Source organism: Ictidomys tridecemlineatus, chromosome 7, assembly GCF_052094955.1.
Source record: "Ictidomys tridecemlineatus isolate mIctTri1 chromosome 7, mIctTri1.hap1, whole genome shotgun sequence".
Taxonomy (NCBI): domain Eukaryota; kingdom Metazoa; phylum Chordata; class Mammalia; order Rodentia; family Sciuridae; genus Ictidomys; species Ictidomys tridecemlineatus.
The window spans coordinates 162,301,638-162,318,094 of NC_135483.1; the positions used below are offsets into that span (position 1 = coordinate 162,301,638).

The 16,457-nt window shown below is 33.3% G+C and overlaps 1 protein-coding gene across 3 annotated transcripts in view; it reads right to left on the minus strand.

Annotated features, from left to right (window-relative positions):
- The window catches only part of Boll (boule RNA binding protein), a 63,642-nt gene that overhangs the window by 18,006 nt on the left and 29,179 nt on the right, over nt 1–16,457 (minus strand). The window lies entirely within an intron of this gene.

The following is a 16,457-nucleotide window of genomic DNA, read 5'->3' on the forward strand; positions in this document are numbered from 1 at the left end:
GTGCCTATTCAAAATGGGTAAATTTAAGATTTTTTTTAAAAAAATGTTTTATTATTTATTTTTTAGTTTTCGGCGGACACAACATCTTTGTTTGTATGTGGTGCTGAGGATCGAACCCGGGCCGCACGCATGCCAGGCGAGCATGCTACCGCTTGAGCCATATCCCCAGCCCAAGATATTTTTAATGAAGTGTGGAATACAAAATCCTACTGCTTACTCTCATGGGTTTTCAAGGTGGGGAAAGATGTATTCAAAAAATATTTAGAAAACTATACTGTAAGAGATTTTGGTCTGATCAATTGAATCTTACGTTTTGAAAGGTAAGGTGTCTATCTAAGTGGTCTGTGTTCTAAGGGGAAAGCAAAAATGAGAACATAATGTTTAATTAGAGGAATGAGAGACTGAGAATGCAAGGAAATGCAAGAATGGAAACACATAATTAAAAATAATTGTTACACACATATATAAAAATAAAATGTACAATAAGATAGATTTCCCCATAAAAGAAATGTGAAATTTATACAGAATACTATCAATTATTACCTACCTTACACAGTAATTAATAAGTATCTCAAATTATCTTTTACCTCCCCTGTCCTACCCCAACTGGTTATTTTGTTTAGTAAGAACTTATGGCATTATAAGCATTAGAATAGTTCAGAGGTTTAGGATCAAATAGTATATATTAAACTAAAATATATATTAAAAAGAAATGATTTAAAAAAAAATAACTAAACCATTTATACTATGTTTCATATTTTACTTTAAGATGATATATTAATCAGACAATGGATTAATTCAGGGGTAATCAAACTATGGTCTGCAGGCCAAATCTGTCCCATTGGTTGTTTTGTAAATGAAGTTTTACTAAAACACAACCATAGTCATTGTCTATATTTTTTTTGTGGCTGTTATTATAATATAGTAGCAGACTTGAGTAGTTTTGATAGAGACCATGTGGTTCTCAAAGATTAAAAAGCTTGGGCTCTTTTGTTGATTCCACGTTTAACTTTTCCAGGCTGTACAGAAATTTTTAGACTGAGAACTTGCGAAATCCTATGAAAGAAAACCTTAATGAGGTGCCTTAAATAAGGCACACAGTGAATATATTCTTGCTGTAGAGTGAATGTTTATGTCCTCTCAAAATCCATATATTGAAGCTGAATCCCCAATGTTACCATGTCTGAAGGTGGAACCTGTGAGAGATAATTAGGTCATGAGAGTGGAGCCCTCATGAATGGGATTAGTGTCCTTGAAAGAATAAACAAGGAAGAGCTTTTTTGGGGGGGGAAAAAAAAAGAGAGAGCACTTGCTTCCACTATCTCTTCCCTCTGCCTTGCACAATGTATAATGAGAAGACAGACATTTACAAACTGGAAAGTTAGTCCTCACCAGATACTCGACCTGCTGGAACCTTGATCTTGGATTTCCTAGCTTTCAAAACTGAGAAATAAGTGCTTTTTTTTTTTTTGGGGAGGGAGGGGCAGGTACCAGGAATTGACTCAGGAGCACTCAACCACTGAGCCACATCCCCAGCCTTATTTTGTATTTTATTTAGAGACAGGGTCTCACTGAGTTGCTCAGCACCTTGCTGTTGCTGAGGCTGACTTTGAACCTGCTATCCTTCTGCCTCAGCCTCCCGAGCTACTGGGATTATAGGTGTGCACCACCACATCCAGCAAATGCTTAAACTACCTAATCCATGGCCTCATTGTTATAGCAGCCTGAACTAAGACAAGTTTAAATTGAGAAGTAATCACCAAACTTAAGTATATTGGATTCTCCCTGTCAGGTGTGGTGGCACACACCTGTAATGGCTCAATCCCCAGTTACTGCCCCCTCCAAAATATATTATATGCTCCTTAATTAAATGAAAATCAAAATTAGAAATTATGGTTTAATAAAAATTTTGGTAAAAATGAAGAAGCTAGTCATATTACTGCTTTTGAAACTACAAAGAACAATTAGATAGGGGCTGGGATTGTGGCTCAGAGGTAGAGCGTTCGCTTAGCATGGGCAGGACCCGGGTTCGATCCTCAGCACCACATTAAAAAAAAAGGCATTGTGTTGTGTCCATCTACACCTAATAAAATAAATATTTTTTAAAAAAGAACAATTAGATATATGTTTATATATTACAAATATTTTTTATATATAAAATTATATATTTGTTTCTATGTTTAGTTAAATATATTGTTTTACTGTCAGGAAGTTGAATGTCTTTACAAAAGCACCAAAAGTTTTCCTGTAATATTAAAAAAATTAAAATTTAATTTTTAAAATGTTTTTATTAGTGCATTATAGCAATACATAATATTGGGGTTTACTTTGACATAATCATACATGAGTGGAATATAATTTGCTTTACTTCAGTCTCTAAGTACTTCCACCTTTCTTCCCCTCCTCCTTCACTCCGCTCTCCTTACTCTACTCTATTGGTCTTTCTTCTATTTATTTATTTATTTGTTTTTTTATATTTATTTTTTAGTTCTCGGCGGACACAACATCTTTATTTTTATGTGGTGCTGAGGATTGAACCCTGGCCGCACGCATGCCAGGAGAGCGCGCTACTGCTTGAGCCACATCCCCAGCCCTTTCTTCTATTTATTTAAATTTTTTAAAAGTTGATGCTTTATTAGGTATACATAAAGATGAAATTCAGTGGGTATACTCATATATGAACATAGTATAATTTGGTCAATTTCATTCCGTTTTCTCCCACCCCTCCTTCTTCCCCCTTTATCCCCTTTCTCTACTACATTGAGTTCCCTTCTGTTTTTATGGGATCCCTGCCCGCCCACTATCCCCTTTTGATCTAGCATTGACATATGAGAGAAAACAGTGGACCCTTGACTTTATGGATTTGGTTTTTTTCCTTAGCATGATGTTCTCTGGATCTGTCCATTTATTAAACCAGCAAATGCCATAATTTCATTCTTCTTAACAGCTCCATGGTGTGTTGTGTATAACTTAGTTTATCCATTCATCTGTTGAGGGGCACTTGTACTGGTTCCACAACTTGGGTATTGTGAATCGTGCTGCTGTAAATATTGATGTGCCTGTATTAGTCTAATATGGTGATCTTACTTCTTCAGGATAAATACCAAGAAGTGTATAGCTAGGTTATATGGTGGTTCCACTCAGTTTTTTGAGAAATCTCCATACTGTTTTCCAAACTTGGTTGTACTAATTTGTAGTCCCACCCACAATGTATGAGTGTATTCCCCCACATTCTTTTTTTTTTTTTTTTTTTTTTTTTTTGTGGTGCTGGGGATTAAATCCAGGGACTTGTGTAAGTGAGGCAGGCACTCTACCAATTGAGCTATGTCCCCAGCCCCTCCCCCACATCCTTGCTGGCATTTATTATTTTTATTCTTGATGACTGACATTCTAATTGGAGTGAGATAAAATCTCAATGTAGTTTGGATTTGCATTTCTGATTCTAGGGCTATTGAACGTTTTTCATATATTTGATGATTGCTTATGTTTTTTTTCTTTTGAGAATCATCTGTTTAATTATTATTTACATTTTTTTGGACAGAATGCCTTTATTTTATTTGTATATATGGTGTTAAGGATCAAACCTAGTGCCTTGCACATGCTAGGCAAGTGCTCTGCCACTGAGCTACAGCCCCAACCCATCTCTGTTTAATTATTTTGCCCATTATTAAAAAAAAAAAAAAAATTATTTTGCCCATCTATTGTTTGGGATTTTTTTTGATTTATTTTAAACTGATATATAAAAATTTAAAAAGTATACATATTAATGGGGTACCATGTAATGTTTCAGTACATGTATACATTATGTAATGATAAAATAAGATTTTGTACATTCACCTCCTTAAACATCATTTCTTTTTTTGTTGTTGTTGTTTTTGTACTGGGGCACTTAACCACTTAGCCACATCTCTAGTCCTTTTTATATTTAGAGACAGTCTTGCTAAGTTGCTTAGGGCATCACTAAGTTGCTGAGGCTGACTTTTGAACTTGCAATCCTCCTGCCTCACCCTTCCGAGTCCATGAATTATAGGTGAGTGTCACTGCACCTGGCCCTCAAACATTTATAATTTCTTGATGGTGAAAACTTTCAAATTCCTTCAATCTTTTTGAAATATACATTACATTATTGGTTAATACAATCACCCTAATGTGCAATAGCATAGCAGAACTTCTCACTTCTATCTAACTGTAACTTAATATCCATTGATTCACATTTCCTTACCATTCCCCCACCTATACTCTCCCTGGCCTCCATGATTATTCTCAATTTCTATGAGATCAACTCTTTCAGATTTTACCTTTTGAGTGAGATCATGTAATACTTGTCTTTCTATGCCAGGTTTATTTCACATAACATAATGATTTCTAGTTCCACCTATGTTGTTGCAAATGATGGGATTTCATTCTTTTAAAAAATTTTTATACTTTGAAGGATATAAAGATCTTATGACACTGAGACTATCAATACTTTTTATAGAAAGCTACATTTGTTAGAATGTTGTTGTAGAACTCTGTATTTGTTTAATGTGGTAAATTATATTTGCCATATCAAATATTATTACTCATCAACCTGTTGCCTATATCACTGCTTAATTTGAATTGCCTTAATCAGCATGGAAGTACAAAGCTCTTTTAGAATTAGGAACATGTAGCTAAAGATTTTTGTCCTTATAAAAATTTGTTACCAGAAAAATGAAGTGATGTTAGCATAGCATGTTAACTTTTTATGTATATGCACTATGGGTTCTTTTGGCAGTTTCCTGTGGCCTATCAGAATTATTCTTAGAATAAAATTCTTAACTACATAAAATACATAAAAGATTATGAGGGAAACAAATTATATTGTAATACACAGACTCTTGAAGTGTGTGTACACACGTGTATGTCTTTGGATTAGATTAAAACTCAATGCAGGGTATTGAGATTATAGCTCAGGAGGTAGAGCACTTGCCTATCGCATGTGAGGCACTGGGTATGATCCTCAGTACCACATAAAAATAAATAAATAAAATAAAGGTATTATGTCCACCTACAATGAAAATAATAATAATAATAAAACTCAATGTAGAATCTTAGTATCTCTTTTCCTTGAACTCAAAGATCAGATATAATTACTTGTAATTATTATATAATAATATATATAATGTAACATATAATATAATATATAATACCATCAAGAATAAGGATGTTTCTCCTTTTGTTCAGGGCATTATTTAGGCCCCTTCTTTTATATTATATTATCATTAACATTTCAAGTATCTATAGTGATGTAATATTTGGCTCAGATATCTTGGGGCCAACTTAGACTTGATTTCAATATCTAAAAGAGATTCTGATTGAGCTGGGATAAACAAATGATTTCCAATGGTTTGACTTATGATTTTTTTCTTTATTCTCATCTTGGTGGAAAAGTGATGTGCATTCAGGAGAAACTGAATAGGCAGTCATCAACACCAAGCCACAACTCACAGTAAACCTTGTAATAACAAGGGTATGACTGATACTCTACAATGTACTGTGTTGTTAAGCTATGAGGTTTGGTAGGCTAGGTATATTAAATACATTTTTAGGTTTTTATTTTTAAATTTTCATTGGCACATAATAATTATACATAATAGTGGGATTTACTGTGAAATATACATGCACATAATGTAATTTGGTCAGTTCATTCCTCAGTATTCCCCCTGCCCTTACCCTTCCCTTCTCCCCCATGTGATTCCCTTTTTCAACTCTATCGGTTTACTTTCTACTGCCATGAGATCCCTTTTCCCTTGCTTTTTTCTCTCTAGCTTCCACATACAAGAGAAAACATATGAACCTTGACTTTCTGAGTCTGGCTTATTTCACTTAACATGATGTTCTCCTTTTCTATTCATTTTCCTGCAAATGATATTAATTTCATTTTCTATGATTGCATAAAACTCCATTGTGTGTATATATCACATTTTATTCATCTATTCATTTGTTGATGGACACACCTAGGCTAGTTCCATAACTTGACTATTGTGAATTGCACTATATGAACATTGGAATGCATGTATTGCTATAGTATGCTGACTTTAGTTCTTTGGATAAATACCAGGTATAGAATAGCTGGGTCATATGGTGATTCCATTCCAAGTCTTTTGAGTACTCATCTTCTTCATTTCTACAGTGATTGTATTAATTTTCAGTCCTGTCAACAATATGTGAATGTACTTCCCCCCGACATTCTCCAATATTTATTATTTGTATTCTTGATGACTGCTATCCTAATAAGTATAGTTTTGATTTGTAAATGATTGCTAAAAATGTTAAACACGTTTTCATGTGTTTATTGGCCATTTATATTTCTTTTGGGAAGTATCTGTTAGTTCACTTGATCATTTATTGATTGGGTTACTTTGCTGTTAAGTTCTTTGAGTTCTTTATACATTCTGGATATTAATCCTCTGTTGGAGGAGCAACTGGAAGATTTTTTCCCATTCTGTAGGCTCTTTGATTTATTCCTTTGCCATGTAGATGCCTTTTAATTTGATGTTATCTCATTTATTAATTTTAGGAGTCCTACTGAAGAATCTATTGCTTGTGCTAATTAATATTGGAGTGTTGACCCTATGTTTTATTCTAGCATTGCAAAGTTTCTGGTCTAACTTCTAGGTCTTTGACCAATATAGACTTGACTATTCTGCAGGGTGAGAGAGAAGGGTCTAGTTTCATTCTTTTACATACAGATATCTGATTTTCCCAGCACCATTTGTTAAAAAGTCTTTTCTTTGATGTGTTTTTGAGACTTCAAGGATCAGACAGATGTCTGTATATATGTGGGTTTGTCTCTGTGTTGTCTATTTCACTGATCCGTGGGTTTATTTTTATGCGAGTTCCATTCTGTTTTTCTTACTGTAGTTTTGTATTATAATTGGGTATTGTGATTCCTCCAGCATTGCTTTTTGCTCAGAACTGTTTTGGCTATTCAGGATTTTTCATTCTTCCATAATAAAACTGCTTTTTTTTAGACCTGTGAAGAATGTCAGTGGTATTTTGTGGGAATTTCATAGAATCTGTAGATTGCTTTTGGTAATATGGACATGTTAACAATATTAATTCTACCTCTCTAAGAACATGGGAGGTCTTTCTTCCTTTCTTCAGTGTTCTGTAATCTTCTTTGTAGAGATCTTTCACCTTTTAGTTAGATTTATTTTAAGCCTATTGTATATAGAATTATTTCTTTATCAGTAGATTCATTATTGGTGTATAGAAAAGCTATTGATTTTTGTATGTTAATTTTGTATTCTGCTACTTTGTTGAATTTGTTTATCAGCTCTGGAAATCTTCTAGTGGAGTTTTTGGGATTATCTAAGTGGAAGATTAGTAGTAATTTACTTCTTTTACTATTTGCTTTTTTTTTAGAGAGAGAGAATTTTTTAAATATTTATTTTTTGGTTTTCGGCAGACACAACATCTTTGTTTGTATGTGATGCTGAGGATCGAACCTGGACAGCATGCATGCCAGGCGAGCACGCTACCGCTTGAGCCACATCCCCAGCCCTTCTTTTCCTATTTGTATCTCATCTTTCCCTCCCTTGTCTAATTGCTCTGGCTAAAATTTCAAGTACTATATTAATAGGAGTGGTGAGGGTGGACATCATTATTCTTTTTCTTATTACAGACAAAATTTTTTCAATTCTTCCACATCCAGTATGATGTTGACTTTGAGTTTGTCACATATCGCTTTTATGATGTTGAGATAAGTTCCTTTTATCCCTAGTTTCTTCAGGGTTTTTATAATGAATAGGTGTTGAATGTCTTTTCTGCACTTATTGAAATGATCATGTGATTTTGTCCTTGGATCTATTTGTGTAATGAATTATGTTTATTGATTTGCATATGGAACCATCCTTGTATCCATGGAATGAAATCAACTTTAATATGTTGCATAATCTTCTTAATGTGTTAGTGAATACAATTTGCTAATAGTTTATTAAGGATTTTTGCATCTATGTTCATCAAGGATATTGTTCCTTACTTTCCTTCATGTGTCTTTATTTGGTTTTAGTATCAGGGTGATACTGATTTGTACAATAAATTTGGGAATGTTCTTTCTTTTTCTATTTCATGGAATAAGTTTAGAAGTAGTGGCATTATTTATTCTTTAAAGGTATGGTGGAATTCAGCTGTGAATTTCTCTGGTTCTGGGCTTTTTTTTTTTTTTTCTCAGAAGGCTTTTTATTACTGTTTTGACCTCATTGTTTGTTATTGGTATATTTAGGTTTTCAGTAACTTCTTGGTTCAATTTTGGAAAGTCATGTGTGTCTATAAATTTATTCTTTTCTTCTGGATTTTCTAATTTATTGGAATATACATTTTCAAAATATTCTCTATTGATCCTCTGGATTTCTGTAATGTCTGTAGTGATATTTCCTATTTTCCCCCTTGAACTTTATTAATTTGGATCTTCTCTATTTTCTGATTAGTTTTTGACTAATGGTTTATCAATTTTGTTAATCTTTTCAAAGAACTCTTTGTTTCATTGATTCTTTGTAGTTTTTATTTTCTATTTAACTTCAGCTTTCATCTTTATTATTTCTTTCCTTCTACTAGTTTTGGAAAGGTTTATTCTTGGTTTTCTAAGACCTAGAGATGCACTGCTAGACTTTTTATTTGGCATCTTTGTGATTCTTCTATGTAGGCACTCAGACTTAAAAATTTTCCTCTTAAAACTGCCTTCACTGTGTCCCAGAGATTTGAATATGCTATGTTTCTATTCTCATTTAGTGAAGAAATTTAAAATTTCTTCATTTCTTTGATGACCCATTCATCAATTTTCTAATTCCCATGTGTTTATATAATTTCTATTGTTTTTCTTGTTTTTGATTTCTAATTTTATTCCATCTGAAAGATGCAAGGTATTATATAGACTTTTTTGTATTTATTAAGACTTGCTTTATGGCTCAAAATATGATTTATTTTGGAGAAATAAATTTTTGGAGATCTATGAGCTGCTAAAAAGAGTATATTCAGCTGTTGTATGAAACATTCTGAAGATGTCTTTGAAATCCATCTATAGTATCAGTCTGTCGTATCTTTGATGATTTTATGTCTGGATGCTCTATCTATTGATGAGAAAGGTATATTGAAATCACCCAGAATATATTATTGTATTATAGCCTACATGCCTAGTGCTTGTTTCATGTAATTAGGTATACCAACATTTGGAGCATAAATATTTACTATTATGTTGATTTTCTCTCTTTACCAGTTTGTAGAGGCCTTCTTTGGCTCTTCTAATTTTGGCTTAAAGTCTTTGCTGTTGGATATGAGGGTAGCTATTTCTGCTTGCTTTCAGGTTTCATTTGCATAGAATATCATTTTCCATCTGTTCACTTTTAGCCTGTGGATGTCTGTGCCAATGAAGTCTGTTTCTTGAAGGCAACATATAGCTAAGTGTTTTTTAAAAATTCAATCTGCCTTTTGCTCTTTTAAATTTATTTTTTATTTGTTCTATTTAGTTGTACATGACAGTATAATGTATTTTGACGTATTATACATACATGGACTATATCTTCCCATTCTTTTAGTTCACATGATGTGAAGTTAAACTGGCTGTGTATTCATATATGAAGATAGAAAGTAATGTCTGATTCATTCTACTGTTTTACCTATTCCCATCCTCCTTCCCTTCCCTTCATTCCCCTTTGTCTAACCAAAAGTACCTACCTGTCTGTCTTTTAATTGGAGAACTGAGATAATTTACATTTAGTGTTATTATGGAAGTGTTTATTACTTCCTGCTCTTTTGATTTATGTCTAACACTTGATTCAACCCGAATTCTCATTTGCTTATCTGCTCTTCTAATGAGATTCATTCTTTCTCAAGCTCCCTTGGTTGTTTTTATTTTCTGTCTGTAGGGTTTAATTATCTTCTGAAAAGGTGGGCTTAGTAGTCATGAATTATTTCAGTTTATGCTTATCTTGGAAGGTTTTTATTTCTACTTCAATTTTGAAGAATAGCTTTGCTGGCAGTTCTTTTTTTGGTACTGGTATTAGTGATTGAACCTAGAGGTGCTTTATGACTAAGCCCTTTTTATTTTTATCCCCAGCCCTTTTTATTTTTTATTTTGAGACAGAGTCTCAATAAGTTGCTTAGGGCCTCACAAAATTGTTGAGGCTGGCCTTGAACTTGCAATCCTCCCAAGTTGCTGGTATTACAGGCATGTGCCACTGTGTCAGGCCAGTTCTTTTCTTTCAGGGCTTGAAATATACAGTTCCAAGCCCTCCTAGTCTTTGGGGTTTCTACTGAGAAAACTGTTTTATTCTGATTGATTTTCATTTGGGTAACTTGGTATTTCTCTCTTATTTTAAAAATTCTTCCTTGTTATGGTGTTTTTGCACTTTAATTATGTCATAATACATTCTTTTCTTGTCTATTTGGGGTTCTGAATACCACCAGTATTTGAATGTCCATATAATTCCAAAAGTTTGGAAAATTTTCTGCTATTATTTCACTGAGTAGGTTGTTAATATCATCAGCCTGTATGTTTGTTTCTTCTTCAATGCCTATAGTCTTAAATTAGATCTCTTAATTTTGTCTTAGAGTTCTTGGAGAGTCTAACCATTGCTTCTTTTTTTTTTTCCTTTAATACGATCCAGATGTTCCAGAGTGTCTACCTTGTTTTCAAGGCTTAAAATTCTGTCTACTACTTGACCTAATCTACTAGAGACTTTCAACTGAATTTTTATTTAACTTATGATATTTTTCATTTCCAAAATTTCTGATTTGTTCTTTTCCAGAATCTCTATTTCTTTATTAATGGTCATTCATATCCTGTATCTTCTCCCTTAATTCACACTTAGATCTTCTTTTAACTCACTGATAATTTTAACAAACATTTTATATTTGTTTCCCAGCATATTTTAAAAATTTATACTCCAATAAAATAAAAAATCTTGAAGACACTGACAAATTTCTAGAGACATATAATCTACCCAAACTGAATCAGGAGGACACAGAAAATTTAAACACATCAAACAATGAAATTGAAGATGCCATCAAAAGTCTACCAACAAAGAAAAGCCCAGGACCAGACAGATTCTCAGTGGAGTTTTACCATATCTTCAAAGAAGAACTAACACAAGTCCTCCTCAAATTATTCCATGAAATAGAAAAGAGGTAACCCTTCCAAACTCATTCTGTGAACCTAGTTTCACTCCAATACCAAAACCAAAGGCACATTAAGGAAAGAAAATTTCAGACCAACATTCCTGATGAACATAGATGCAAAAATTATTAATAAGGGCTGGGGATGTGGCTCAAGTGGTAGCGCGCTCGCCTGGCATGCGTGCGGCCTGGGTTCGATCCTCAGCACCACATACCAACAAAGATGTTGTGTCTGCCGAGAACTAAAAAATAAATATTAAAAATTCTCTCTCTCTGTCTCTCTCCCCCCTCTCTCACTCTCTCTTTAAAAAAAAAAAGAATTTAAAAAAAAATTATTAATAAAATACTAGAAAATTGCATACAAAACATATTAAAAAGATAGTGCACCATGATTAAGTGGGGTTCATCCCTGGGATGCAAGGTTGGTTCAACATACAGAAATCAATAAATATAATTCATCACATCAACAGGCTTAAAGACAAGAATCATATGATTTCTCAAAATTCATATTTAAAACATTAGAGAAACTGGGGATATTAGAAACAAACCTCAATGTTGTAAAAGCTATATATATTAAACTCAAGCTAACATCATTCTAAATGGAGAAAAATTGAAAACATCTCCTATAAAAACTGGAACAAGATAAAGATGCCCTATTTCACCACTTCTACTCAACATAGTCCTTGAAACTCCAGTCAGAGCAAGTAGACAAAAGAAAGAAATTAAAGGGATCAAAATAGGAAAAGAAGAGCTCAAACTATTCCTATTTGCTGATGATATGATTCTATATTTAGAAAACCCAAAAAACTCCACCAGAAAACTTCTAAAACTCATAAATGAATTCAGTAAAGTAGCAGGATATAAAATTAACCCCCATAAATCAATTGTGCTCCTATACACCAATGATGAATCAATTGAATAGCCCAAAAATAATACTTCGAAATCAGTCTAACAAAAGAGGTAAAAGACCTCTACAATGAAAACTACAGAACACTAAAGAAAGAAATTGAAGATAACCTTAGAAGATGTATTAGGATAGGCAGAATTAATACTACCTAATGGCCATACTACCCAAATACTATACAGATTTAATGCAATTCCTATTAAAATTCCAATGACATTCTTCACAGAAATAGAAAAAGCAGTCTTGAAATTAATTTCATTCACTTTGATGTCTGTGAATTCAGTTGTTGGGGGCTTATAACCTTTTGGAGGTATCTCATTGGCTTATGTTTTCTGAGATCCTATATTTGTGTTACCATTGTGATGGAGTCTTCTTCCTCTTTTAAGTAAAGGTATTTTAATGAGCACCTATCTCTTTAAAGTAAGCCCTGGGCTCAGAGTCTTACTGTCAACATTTTAACCAGTGCTAAGTTCAACCACCAGAACTGCTTTGAGAGGAGAGAGTAACCACCTACAAGTAAGAGTGGGTAATTTAACAGCAAGCCAAACTTAGTGCTAATGATCTCCACAACTCTACTCATCAATGAGAAAACTGGGTGAAAAAATAATACAGAAAGGCTGAAACATTAAGGATTAATGACAATATACTTAATACTAAATTATATCATTAAGAGGGAAAAAATGAGGAAAGAAAAAAGGATGAGAAGGGACAGGGATGGAGATGAGAAAGAAGAAAAGTGGTATTGAGAAAAAAATTTAATTGAAAGAATATATAAATTTAGTTGGAACCTTAAAAAAACCAATGAGGGAAGACTCAAGAAAACATTTTAATAAGAGGTGGGTTCACTTCTTATTGTTATAGGTGTCAATCCTTTGGGTGAGGGAGCACATGGCAGAGAATAATGGGGCAGACTGGGAGCTCAGATGTAGGGCAGCAGCTGAGGTGGAAGGGCACTGGATAGTAGTCAGAGTGGGAATGTGGCCAGGTGTGGAATGGCCTCCAGTGGCATGGCTGTGGCCAGTTATAGAAGTCTGCACTACTCTGTAGGTACTACACTCCCTGGCAGAAGTGCTTGGTGAACCCCTGATCTGCAAAGGCACATGTATCACCCTAGACCCTGTACTCCCCTGAAAGTATGGTATATTCTATTAGGCTGCCTCCTGCAGCCTTCAGCTTGCAGCAATTTTATGTCAGGCTATTTGGCTGGCCCACTTCAAAGTTATTCCCTATGATAGTATTGGCATCTCTAAATGGAATAAAATTGTAGAGATTTAATTGTTCTCTGCAAAATGGTTGCCCACTACAGTTCTCCACCAACAAACTGAGAAAAGTGGAGCACTTCACCAACACAAGGTGGCTTTGCAGCTCTTTTCTCAGGTTAACTCAGTCTGATTTTCTCTTCTATCACTGTTTCTGAACAAGCTTGTCAGCTTTGCCCTTCCTCTTTCACTGTTACTCATCTCCTCAGACCTGCCCCAATGGTGCTAGTTCTAAGGTAACAAATTCTTTCCTGTTTTATCTTCCAGTAATCAGAATTTCTGAGTCCCTCCAAGTCTCTGACCTTCCAATATTGTGAATCTGTGCACTCCCTCTGTAGGCTACCTCTTCAATCAGCTGTTCTCACTGCTTTGATTCCAAACTACAGAGGGGTTGAGATCTGTAGCTTACATCATCTCTGCCATCTTGGATCTCTTAAAGGCATTTCTGACTTATCATATTTTCACTTTTAATGTTTTTTTTGGGATGTAACCTCATTTTAAATTGAGGAACATCTGTCTATGCTAGTCATCCTTGCCTTGAATGTAGTACCCTATACAAGTATTTTTTTCATAGAGTTGGTATAGTTATACTTTTCTATTTCCTTATTTGTGGCTTTGCTTTATTGTCTTTAATTTTTAAAAAATATTTTTAGTTGTAGATGAACACAGTACCTTTATTTCATTTATTTATATGTGGTGCTGAGGATCAAACCCAGTGCCTTACACATGCCAGGCAAGTGCGCCACCACTGAGCTACAACCACAGCCTATTATTGTCTTTAATTTTAACTCTGTATATGATATGACTGTTGAATTAAGTAATGATAACCCTAAGTAATAGAATATTACTCTCTATATTGGTATTCTCTGTATTTGCTTTTTTGTATGTGATTTGATAAAATATAAAGTCTGTGGCTTTGACTAGATTCTGGCAAACTACTAAATAAGCAGTAAGATTCGTGCTTTCAGATTTATGAAGATCTCTATTTCACTGATTAGATTTGTTGTTTAAAGATAGTTTGGATATCTGAGATTCCTACTTTAGGATGTGTCTAAATTAATATTCACAAAATTATAATCAGAGTTTTTGAGGTTATATATCTTTTAAAAATTTAAATTATGTTTATTTTAAATGATAAATAAAACAAAAATTTTACATATCATTGCTGGTACGATGTGACATTTTGATACATGTATACATTTTGTAATGTTAAAATCAAGTTAAACAAATCTATCTCATCAAACATATAACATTTCTTTATGGTGAGAACATTCAAAACATTTCCTTCTAGCTTTTTAAAAATACATAGTACATTATTGTTCATTTGTAGTCACCTTAACTGTGCAAAAAGCACATTAGAACTTTTTACTACTATCTTAATGGAACTTTGGTACTCATTGATCAATCTTTCCATTAGAGTTTAAAATGTGACATAAAAATAATAGGATCAAGTTCTTATAAAGAATATTTTCACCCTCCTATTTTAAAAGTCATCAAGGTTTTTGGTACCAGGGGAAATTTGTATAGGAAGAAAAGGGTTAATGTTTCAAATGCTCATTAGTATTTTAAATCAGTTTAATATGTTTTAGAAAAAGATTGTTTCCTAATGATATAACAGCATTCACATATTAAGATTTCCATGTTATAATACAAAGGCAATATAAGGAAAAGTGAATAATTTGCCACATAGTAAAACTTGTATAGTAAAGCATTTCTACAAGGTTGTACAGTTCTAGAAAACTACAGAAATGAGTGGGGTATTGTTTTCTTTTGAGGGCTATTAAGTCACTTATGAAAAAATACTGAGTATAAAATGCATAGAACACTTTTATTAAAAAATAAAGAAGTACAAAATCATATAATAGCCTTGCGTTTTTAATTTTGACTTTGAAAATGTATTAAATTTTCCTTTTTCCACTTCCAACAAAAGGTGAATTAGTAATTTTCATGTGACTAAATTGAAGAGTAAGATACATTTCTGTTGCTACCTACTCATAGATCTAAGAAAATTTAAATATATACTCCTAAGGTAGAATAATTAAACTTTATTTTATTTATTATTTTTTAATATGGTACTGAAGATCAAACCCAGTGCCTCACATGTGCTAGGCAAGCGTTCTACCACTGAGTGAATAACCCCAGCCTGAATAATTAAACTTTAAATGAAGAATGTTTAACATTAACATTCTTTGGAAATTTCTCCTATCCTATACCATTCACCACTCCATTCTCTATTTATTTGAGCAGTACAATTTCAATTATTTATGACACCTCTTCTTTCTCTCTCTAGTTCAGAAACTGAAAATAACTGAAACTTATTTAATATGGCATAGCAGTATTGGCTATTTCTAGAGAAGTATATTTAGAAAAAATGTTAAATTAGAAGAAATATGTTTTAGAAGGTTTTCTAACAATACTAAAAATGAAGTCTCCAAAAATAAGGTTTGTATAAGATTTTGACACAAGGCCAAAATTGGGTTTTATTTGATATTCACAGTACAATAGTAAAGGCAGTGAAAGGATGCAGTAAGTAGTTATGGCAGTGAGTGGTGATTGGTTGAGAGGACACAAGCATGGGGAGGCACTTTAATGTAGATTGTCTTGGTATTGAGTTCAACAAATATGATGGATCAGAAAAGCATGAATTTGAGTGTGAAATAACTTATCTCCATCATTTTATTGCAAAGAATACCCCCCTTTCCTTATCAAACTACAATACACACAAAATTTACATTCTCCTCTGAACAGTTATCAATCTGTAATTCTTTCCTGGAGATAAAAATCCATTTCTCTAATAAAATGATGCAATAGTTTTACTAAGAAACTGGGTCTTAAGGGAATAGGAAAAATTCCCTGCTACACAGTAGACAGCCAAAATATGCTGAATATACATATACATGGATCTAATTAGGCTATCATTATTTGGCCTGAGTTTGATTTATGAAGCATGGAAACATTTACAAACAGAAAGAGGAAATCACTGATTGTTTTCTTCTCCTCATAAATGTTATGTGTCAATGACACAGTGAAAATCTGAGTATATAAAATATTTAGAAGAGGAAAATCCATAAGCAGAAAGTAGATTAATGGTTGCCAGAGACTGGGGGAGGGGAGAAAAAGGAAAACAGAGTTTCTATTCGGGGTAATAGAAAAAAGTT